Genomic DNA, 9,548 nt, shown 5'->3' on the forward strand with positions numbered 1-9,548 from the left:
TTGGAGAGTTCAGTCCGTTAACGTTAAGAGATAGGACTGAGAGGTATTTGGGGGTTCCTGCCATGTTATCCACCTTCTTGGGGGCTGTGAAAACTGGGTTCTTCCTAAGGTTCTTCGATTCTCAGTTTGGGTGCAGTTTCTTGGCCTTTGTTGCGTTCTTGTTGGTTTTCTATGTGTAGGACATCTTTAAGAATCTTTTGCAGGGCTGGTTTGGTGGAGATGTATTGTTTCAATTTTTCTTTGCTATGGAAGGTTTTTATTTGGCCTTCAGTTATGAAGGAGAGTTTAGCTGGGTACAGTATTCTTGGTTGATAGTTGTTTGTTTTTAGGGCATGGCATACGTCATTCCAGGCTCTTCTTGCTTTGATTGTCTCTGCTGAGAAATCTGAGGTCATTCTAATTGGTTTCCCTTTATAGGTGATTAACCTTTTCTCCTTGACAGCTTTAAGGATCTTTTCCTTGGTCTGGGTTGATCCTGTGTGGATTATAATGTGACGGCGGGATGTCCTATTCTGGTCTGGTCTATTTGGGGTTCTAAAAGCTTCTTGTGTCTGAATAGGCCTATCTTTTTGTATGTTTGGGAAGTTCTCTGCTAGGATCCTGTTAAACAAATTTCCTAGACCATTAACTTCTGTTTCTAGGTGCTCCTCTACACCCATTATCCTTAGATTGGTCCTTCTGATGGTGTCTTCCAGGTGTTGGATAGACCTATCATATTTCTTGGACTTGTCTTGGATGGTTGTATGTTCTTTCTCTATAATATCTAGGCTGTCTTCAATCCCTGAGATTCGATCTTCTGCATGGTCTAACCTGCTGTCAAGACTCTCTACTTTGTTTTTTATCTCTTTTCCTTCTAATTGGTCAGCTTTGATGGCTTCAAGTTCTTTGTTGAAGCTCTGTTTTAGGTCTTGTATGATTTTCTTTACTTCCTTAATTTGGTGTTCAGTGTTTGTTCTCAAATCACTTAGTTGATTGGTTATGGTTTCTTTGGACTCCCATTCCTTCTGTTGGGTTCCATTCAGCATTCCCTTTGTGGTCTCCCTGACTTCCTTCAGCTCTTTGTTAATGGATTCCATGAATGCCTTTAGTGATCTTTGTGTATTCTCTACCTGGTCTCTTAATTCGTGAATTACTCTTTGATTAGTTTCCTCCCTTCTGTGGGATTCCTGCAGTTCTCTTTGAGTGTTCTCTGCCTGCTCACGCCATTCCTCCCTTTCTCTTTGAGTATTCTCAAGTTGTTCATGCAAATCCTGTATCAGTTTTTGAGAAGCTTCCTCACGCTTATGATATTCCTGTATAAACTTCTGGGATGCCTCCTCTCTCTCCCTATCACGCTCATACAGAGTCCTTTGTACATTGTCAAACTTCTCATTTATCATGTTTGCTATTAGTGTTTGTAGAGCTATTTGGGAACTCTCCTCTGGATTATTCTTTATCTGTTCTAATCCCTGATTATCAAGGTTGGGAATTGAGATATCCGGATTTGCCATTTTTCTTGTGTTTTTCCGGCTTACTCGGCCCATTTGAGATAAAGATTGCACCAGTTTTGTGCTAGAACACTATCTTAAGGCAACCATCAACCAAAGTTTGCATTTGTACAGTCAATAGTCTACAGATACAATCTAGTTCAACAGATACATCTATTCAACATCAAACGACTATATGTTAAAGGACTTCGAACCGCAGAAAAGAATTTGGAAAACCAGAAATTATTAGGATTAGGGAGAGATGTGGGTAAAAAATAGGAATAGATTGGTGTGGGGAGGCACAGGGAGAGTTAACTATGTCCTAATCACAGTGCAGGAAATGAGTTGGGTAGGATGCAAGTAGAGAGAGAGAGAAAAAGAAGAGACGGAAAGGGGAATAAAGAGAGACCAGAAAAAGAATAGAAACGTAAAAATTAATGTTATTATAGAGGTTAAAAGACCGTCTATTTAGAGAGGAATGTGAATATGTTCAGAGAAGGGGAGGGACATAGAGGAGTTGTGAAAAGCTTTAAGGATGGGAACGGGAGAAGAAAAGATCAGAAGTTCAGTAGAGCTAGATAAAAAACAAAAAGATAATTAAGAAAGAAAGAAAAAGAGAAAGAAGACAAGAAAAGAAAGGAAAACTCTTATTCACGTATTCCTAAAATAAAAATTATAAGATGAGAAAAAAAAAGGTTACTGGAAAACAATTATTTTTTCAGAAGAGGCAAAAATTAAAGATTAATAAAAGTTTTAGAAGGGAAAAAAATTTATATATATATATATATAAGGTAACAAAAAACAAAAAACAAGCAAAAAAAAAGAAAAGAAGAAGAAGAAAAAAAGAAAAAAAAAAGAAAAAGAAAAGAAAAAAAAAGAAAAAAAAGTCTTTTGATTTTTTTTGGGGGGGGGGGAGGAGTGGGAAGAATAATGTATCTCCCTTTTGTCTGCAACCAGTCTCTTGTTGGAGTCTCTGGTCAGCTTGAGGTCCTGTGGCTTGATTGGTTTCTTAAGTCGGTTGGTTGGAAGAGGCAGAAAAATGCTCTGCTTTACCCAAGATTTTGAGATCCCCCTCCCAGGTTAGTTTTCTGGGAGGGTGGTCTGCTTTGAGAGTCACAAAAGAGGGGGATGTAGTGATGAGGCTCGGTTCTGGGTAGAGTTGAGGCCTTTCAACAAACAGTAGCTTTTCCCTGGGGTTATTTTGTGATAAAGCTCACAGCGCCCAGCCTGGAGCCATTCTCAGGGTTTCTGTTTTTCAATTGATTGTGGTGGCTGCTAGAGGGAGGGGCAGCCTCTGGCTCTGGTTACCCAGTGAGGCAAGGCACTCCGATGGCTGGCGCCTGAGCTGGGTGACTTTTCCCTGGATGGAGCTGAGTCTGGCAGGTCACTTCGCCGTTAAGTTCTTGTGACCTGCTAAATGACTCATTTTATTCCAAGGCCTGAGCTGGAGCTAGCAGCTCCTCCGAACTTTGTCGGTATCCAAGATGGAGATCACCGGTGCTGGGGGGGGAGGGGTGGCCTTCCCTCCTCTGCTCCCTGAGGAGTGAGGATGTCGGGCTTGTACTCACGCCGAGTCTTGGATCCTGGGTCGTCTCTGGTCTGCAAACAGCAAGATGAAGATGTTCGCTCCTTGTCGGTTCTTGTTGGTGTTGAGTAGAATCCGCTCGTCCGCTGCGTCTGGCTCCTTCGTCCCCGACTCTCTGTGTCTCAGGTATGTCTCGGCGGCGGTGGTCGCCGCCGCCGCGGCCCCGCCGCCGGAGCGGCAGCTGCTGCGTTTCCTTGGCTTCCCCTCTCTTGTCTAACTCTCTGTCCTGTGATGACACACTTGGTGTGATTCTCTGGCTTAGGACTGTTCACTGGAACTCTAAAACTCCTTTCTATGCGAGAGCTTGTTCAGATTCCAGCTTCTCCTCCGCCATCTTCCCGGAACTCCCCGGCAACAACGCTTTATAAGAAATGTACTCATTACCTTGCTCATGTAACTATAACCCCTCTTGTACAGTATTTTCACAATAAAAAACTTATTTAAAAAAAGAATTAGGATTTTGGCCTGGGACTGTGGCTTAGTCGTTGAGTGTTTCCTAACGCATGAATCCCTGGGTTCAATTCCTCAGTAGCACATCAACAGAAAAAGCAGGAAGTGGTGCTGTGGCTCAAGTAGTAGAGTGCTAGTCTTGAGCAAAAGAAGCTCAGGGACAGTGCCCAGGTCCCGAGTTCAAGACCCAGGACTGGGGGAAAAAATTAGGATCTAAAAAGTTAATAAAAAATAAAGAAAATATAAGCCTTTGAAACCACAAGAGTTACAGAAATAAGTAGCCAGAAATATTAAAAAGCAAGGAGTTAAACATAGTTTAAGATGGGGAAAAGGCTTCCTTATGTAAGGCAATTAAAGAGGTAAGATTTATTTTTTTAGGCAACTAAAGAGGTAAGATTTTTTTAACTACAATATAGATGAAATATTGTTTCTAAAATATTTGGAGATATGCATATGTATGCAGTTATACAAATTATGTAATCTGATGTAAAAACAATCATTAGACTGACAGAATTATGAGTAAGTTTTGTTTTAATGTTCCCTGTCAACTACCGTCTGTATGTCTTACATTTATAATGAAATTATAAAGTCTTTCAAGTTATAAAGTTTATGAACTGAAACTATTGTTTAAAGTATATTGGATGAGGAATATCCAATCTTGTGTTGAACTAGAATGAATAATGATTTTGTGATATGGATCCAAAATTTCAACTGTTGGTTCCCAGCCCCCATTGTGATAGTAAGTAGAGGTGGCCCTTCATGAGGTAATCAGAGTCAGAGGAGGACGTGATGGTTGGGTTCTCAGGATAGAATTGGGGCCTTTATAAGGAAAGAAAAAGATCTCTCCATCACTGAGCACACAGGAAAGCAGCCATTTGTAAGCCAAGAGAAGGACCTTCACCAGAACCCAACCATGCTGACACACTCTGGCACTTTGACCTTGCATTTCCTCTATGAGGAATAAATAATCGTTTAACCCAGTCTTTGGTGTCCTAGTATGACCGTCTGAGCCACAATAGTACATGGTGTCCAACAATCTGACACAGATTTCAAATTGCCCCTAATATACTGAGCAACCTTGAGGCTTTACTTCCTTTATCTGAAAAGTAAAACAGAACACAACCTACTCCAGGCACTTGATTCTAAATAATCCTGAAATCGACATGAATGGGACCTAGGGCCATGCTGACATCTACCAGATCTGTGGGTTTACTGCCAGCCTCTACTTTCAGTTACATCTCGCCCTCTCTCCTTATTACCCTGCCTAAAAGTTCGTTGAACTATGAACTATTCAAGGTAGCAATCAGGGGTACGCTGATTATTTTGCCCAGTCTGTGGTTTATTGTGAAGTAGAAATAATATCCCTCAGGCGAAAATATAGCTCCATTTTAACAGAAAAAAAACCTAACTGGATATCTTAACACTAACTTTAAACAGAATCGATTATAAACCACAAGCCATAGATGGAATAAAATGCCCTGCAGTGTGATCATAAAATAGTGAAGACATTTGTTATGAGGCCTGATGAGGCCCATCATTGCGGTTCTTCTAGGGCAGCCTCTACTTCAGAGGATCTTACCTGCAACAAAGTGTAGAACACTAGGTCACTGTTGCTTGCTTCATGTTGCTTTGTTGGTCTTATCAGGGAAAGCACTGGAAGCTCAATAATTCATTGGGCAAGGAATTCAAAGGAGAGAAATACAGGCCAAACTAGGTCTGTAGGCTGGAAGATGCCGGCCTGAGACCTGAGATGCATGCATTGGGATTAGGGGCAAAAACAAGACAACCCCACCCTGGGAAGCCTGAGAAGGAGTGGCCGTAGTGATTGTCTAGACAGGTCAATTCTGGTGTGTGATTTGAAAGGTATTTACACTGTCTGGAAGTCCTTAATGACAAAGGGAGAAGAAGAAGAGAGAACCTGACTTCTCTGGTTCCTTGTGGCATTGGCTAAATCAGTACACATCCCAGACTGGACCATGTCCGGTCCAGCTGGAAAAATCACCTCTCCTGGTCCACCAAACTAAGAAACTCCTCAGACTGCAGAGCCCAGAGAAAACATGTTTTGGGCCACGGCCTTGACTTAGTTTAAAATTTTGAGCCAGGCCTGGGTGACTCATGCCTGTAATTCTAGATGATCAGGGTTCAAAGCCAGCTCAGGCAGAAAAGTCTGTGAGACTCTTATCTCCAATTAACCAGCAAAAAGCCAAAAGTGATAGAGTGAGAGCCTTCAGCAAAAAAAGATAAGGAACGCACCCAAGTCCTCAGTTCAAGCCCCAGTAAGGGAAGGAGGGGGAAAAAAAACTTTGAAATTAAATTTAAACCTATGAGAATCCACTTACACTCTTACACTAGATCCTACAAATATGAAGTTAGACCAGAATTAACTATAGCTCACAGAAACAAATCTACTTCTGTATAATTTCATTATAAAGATTGTAGTTTGATGATTAAAAAAATATTATATTCTCCACCTTAGGCTATATCCCTGGGAAACTAACCCCATGTTCCTACCAATCACCAAACCCATCTGAAGGAAGACAGGCTTTAGTGCAAGCTAGGAAACTTCCAAGGCTCATACCACTTTGCAAGAGCAACTTGTGAGAATTTCTTTCTCCTATTTTTTTTTTTTTTTTTTTTTTTGCTGCAGCCTCTGATACAGTGTTTCCTATCTGTCAATCTATCTTCATATTCATGTCATGGGTTACAGCTCCCACTGGCAAAGTAACCTGTAAAAAACTCATAAAAGATAATTTGCTGAAAGTTTGCATGGTTACTTCATTGACGGAGAAGTTATAAGGACTCAAATTGTGACAACAAAATGGATGGATTTGGGGTTGTTGCTTTTTTGTGCTTTCTTTAAAAAAAAGAATCATGCATTATCTGGGCTTCCATGTTTGCTTTGGAATGAGAGATGCTGTACTGAGCTGGCAAATGGCTTCTGTCCTATTATGTCTTTGTAATTATGACCTTTACAATTATGATCATTAGTACAATGTTCTTAATCTGTCTTGGCCTGAATTTCCCCAGCTATAAAGGGAAAGTACTGATATATAATATGCCTGCACCACAGGTAAACATGAGTTAAATAATACAACAAAAGTGAGGATACATGTAAACATATGTTAAAAAAATTAACAAGCACTTGGACAATTTTTTAAGCTAAGCAAAATTGTTATTAATATTAAATATGCCAGTGCAATTCAAAAGACCTTTCTATGACAGTAGAACAAGTCTATATATGTGCTATCCAGGAAGTGTTGCTATGGCTCAAGTGGTAGAGCAGCAATCTTGAACAAAAAGCTAAGGGTGAGTGCCCAGGCCCTGGGTTCAAGCACCAGTACTGGCGCACACGCGCACATATGCACAACACACACACACACACACACACACACACACACACACACCACAGATAGCCACATAGAGTTATTAAACAATTAAAATGTAGCTAGCTCAATTAAGCCACTCAATTTTCCATGCTAAAGAACATTACTTGATGATAAAGGTCATTACTTTTTTATTGGAACAGCCACATGTAGCTAGTGGCTTCTGTATTAGGTGCAGATAGGAAGCAGTGGTCAGATAGCACTTGAGCTTGCCTGACATCTGTTTGCTATTTCTCTGGAGATTGCACTCACCTGTTGTTTAAAGAGATTAGCTCTTGTTTGTTTCATTCAGTCTTTGGAGAACTGTCATTCAGGATATTTCATATTTAGTCCATTGAACATGGCCTCAGTGAGGCCAGAGACCTTCTGCCAGACTTTGAATTTTTTATTTTTATTTTTTTTATTGTGAAGATTCTGTGCAGAGGGATTACAGTTACATGAGTAAGGAAATGAATACATTTCTTGTCAAGCATTGTTACCCTCTCCATTTTTCACCTACTACCCCTTCCTTCCCCACCCCCCACCAAAGTTGTAAAGTTCATTTTCCACATAGTTTCTTGTGTGTATCATTGTTGCAATGGGCCATCCTGTGTCCTTGTTTCAGCATTTTGTTATTACCCTTCTCCTCCCCAAATTAGATAAATGTAAGTACAAGATGCAGGGTACCAAAATCAAATACAGTGACAACAGGGGATATATCATGGGGGGAAGAACATGCAAAACAAACAAATGGAAAATCACATAAACATTAAAACAACAACAACAAAGAAAAACCTCTTGTGTCCATATCTTGGGGTTCATTTTGCTTAGTATCATCTTATATAGTCATATGTACATAGCTTTTGAGCTTTTCTGCTCATATGATAAGATTATCCTCTGGAAAGCAGGATAATGATTCCTCAAAAGACTATACATAGAGCTCCCCTATGACCCAGCAATCCCACTTTTGGGCATTTACCCAAATGACAACAAACAAGGCCATATTAAAGCTACCAGCACAACTATGTTTATCGCAGCATTATTTACTAAAGCTAAGATATGGAACCAACCCAGAGACCCCTCAGTAGATGAATGGATCAAGAAAATGTCACACACACACACACACACACACACACACACACACACACACACACACACACACACTGGAACTCTGTGCTTCCATCAGAAAGACTAAAACCACCCCATTTGTTAGGAAATGGAAAGACTTGGAAGAAATAATATTCATATTAAGTGAAGTAAACCAGACACAAAGAAATATAGGCCCCATGGTTTCCCTTATAATGCAGAATTTGAATTTTTAAGAGAAGTTCTGCAGAGGCAAGGAAAAATACAAAAGTGATTGGAACTGATTCAGCCCAGGAATAGTGAGAGCTTTGATACTCCTCCCAATACTTGGTTGTCTTGATATTCACTGGCTCCCATCTCTTTCGAACTCAGGTTTCCAACTATTGCATTTCTAGGATCACTTTATGTTGTGCCTTTGAAACCAGTCCCTCTGGCTTAAAACTAAGAAATCAAACCCACCTGCATGGTGATGATGTTTCATAACATTGTTACTGTCCAAGCAGAGGTTAGGTAAATTCCAAAAGCATGTTTTACAGCCCTTTCATGATGTGGGGGGTGTAAAATCTCTAGATTTATTCTATTATAGCCAAATTTAAAAGGCTTATTTTGTCTTTTACTCTTAAAAATACTTTTTAAATCCAGTCTCCTGTGATTCATACCTGTAACCCTAGTTATTCAGAAGGCTGAAACCTGAGGATTACAGTTCAAATCCAGCCTTGGCAGGAAAGTTCATGAGACTCTTATCTGCAATTAAGCACCAAAACAATCTGTAAGAGCTGTGGCTCAAGTGGTAGACCACTAGACTTGAGCAAAAAAGCTCAAAGACAGCATCCAGGCCCTGAGTTCAAGCTCCAGAATGAGCATAAATAAATAGAAAAAAATATTTTAAAATTGTTATTGTCAAGGTGATGTACAGTGGTTACAGTTACATATGTAAGGTAGTGAGTACATTTCTTGTCTAACCTGTTACCACATCGCTGTTGCATTGGTTTCCCCTTTGTCCTTTGTCTCAATATTTTGTTGTTCCCGTTCCCTTTCTTATTTTAGATAAACAGGGTACCAAAATTGAATACATTGACAACAGGGGATAAACCATAGGAACACACACACACACACACACACACACACACACACACACACACACACACACACACACACACACACACACACACACACACACACACACACACACAGAAATCACATAGTACTTTAAAAAAGCAACAACAAAGAAAAACCTCTTGTTTCCAGGTCTTTGAGTTCATTTCACTTAGCATCATCTTATATGTTCATAGGTACATAGCTTTTCAGCTATTTTGCTCATCTGCTAGGATTATCCTAGACATATACTTATTATTGCAAATAAGGGAAACCATGGGACCTATATTTCTTTGGGTCTGGCTTACTTCGCTTAATATGATTTTTTCCAAGTCTTTACATTTCCTTACAAATAAGGTGGTGTCATTCTTTTTGATGGAAGAATAGAATTCACATATATATATATATATATATATATATGTGTGTGTGTGTGTGTGTGTGTATGTGTGTGTGTGTGTGTGTGTGTGTGTGTGTCACATTTTCTTGATCCATTCATCTACTGAA

Source organism: Dipodomys merriami, unplaced genomic scaffold (assembly GCF_024711535.1).
Source record: "Dipodomys merriami isolate MVZ:Mamm:240054 unplaced genomic scaffold, mDipMer1.0.p SCAF_12, whole genome shotgun sequence".
Taxonomy (NCBI): Eukaryota; Metazoa; Chordata; class Mammalia; order Rodentia; family Heteromyidae; genus Dipodomys; species Dipodomys merriami.